The 926-nt window shown below is 36.7% G+C and overlaps 1 protein-coding gene across 1 annotated transcript in view; it reads left to right on the top strand.

Moving 5' to 3' along the window:
- Window positions 1–926, top strand: part of LOC106875585 (uncharacterized) — a 257209-nt gene that overhangs the window by 38121 nt on the left and 218162 nt on the right. The window lies entirely within an intron of this gene.

Genomic DNA, 926 nt, shown 5'->3' with positions numbered 1-926 from the left:
TATATATACTTGAAATTTACGAAAAAAAACAAAACAAAAGACGACGCTTGACAACCTATTGTAGTGTCTTTACATCTCCGCAAACTAGCGGTTCGGCAAAAGAGAACGATATAATAAGTACTAGGCTTACAAAGAGAAAGTCCTCCGGTCGATTTGCTCGACTAAAGGCGGTGCTCCAGCATGGCCGCAGTCAAATGACTGAAACAACTAAAAGAGTAAAAGAGTATGTATTTATGTGTGTATGGCGCGGAGGAGTATGTGTGCACGTCTCTGTGTGCGCGCGCACTTTTGTGTCCCTCTTCGTTCCACAAACCAGTGACTGACAAACAACACAGGTTGTTAGTCACTGTTTTGTGACCGACAAACAACACCCAGTTGTTAAGCCAAAAGTGAGATTGAAACAGGGAGAAAGAATACCAGAGAGAAAGAGAGAGAGAGAGAGAGAAAAGTGCTTTATGAATTTTGCCTCTTGCAGCAATATTAGAAAAAATATTTTTTTAAAAATTAGCCTAAGTACCGCACAGCTGGATCGAACTCGCAACTTAACTGATTACAATATGCTTCGACAGGTTTAGACTACAACTAGACAACAGCTGCGCAGAAAACTATACAGCAGAAATACATGGAAGACATAACTTCAGACATATTTTACCGAGGAAAGATAACGAAAGTAGCCACAATGAATCCTATCCAAGAATACATACATCACACGCTTTTTCCAGTGACGTTTATTCAGTAGATCACATTTTCCAACTTGTCAACATTAAAATACTCTGTTTTATGTCGTATACGTTCGATTTGATAGAAATTATGTTCATCGTAAAATCATATTGGCTTTCGTTTTAACATTTATCATATATGGAGTGACTAATAAATTAACATACTTACACATACAACTATGTATATATATATATATATATATATAT

This window comes from Octopus bimaculoides, chromosome 25 (genome assembly GCF_001194135.2).
Source record: "Octopus bimaculoides isolate UCB-OBI-ISO-001 chromosome 25, ASM119413v2, whole genome shotgun sequence".
Taxonomy (NCBI): domain Eukaryota; kingdom Metazoa; phylum Mollusca; class Cephalopoda; order Octopoda; family Octopodidae; genus Octopus; species Octopus bimaculoides.
This window is presented reverse-complemented; position numbering and strand designations above follow the sequence as displayed.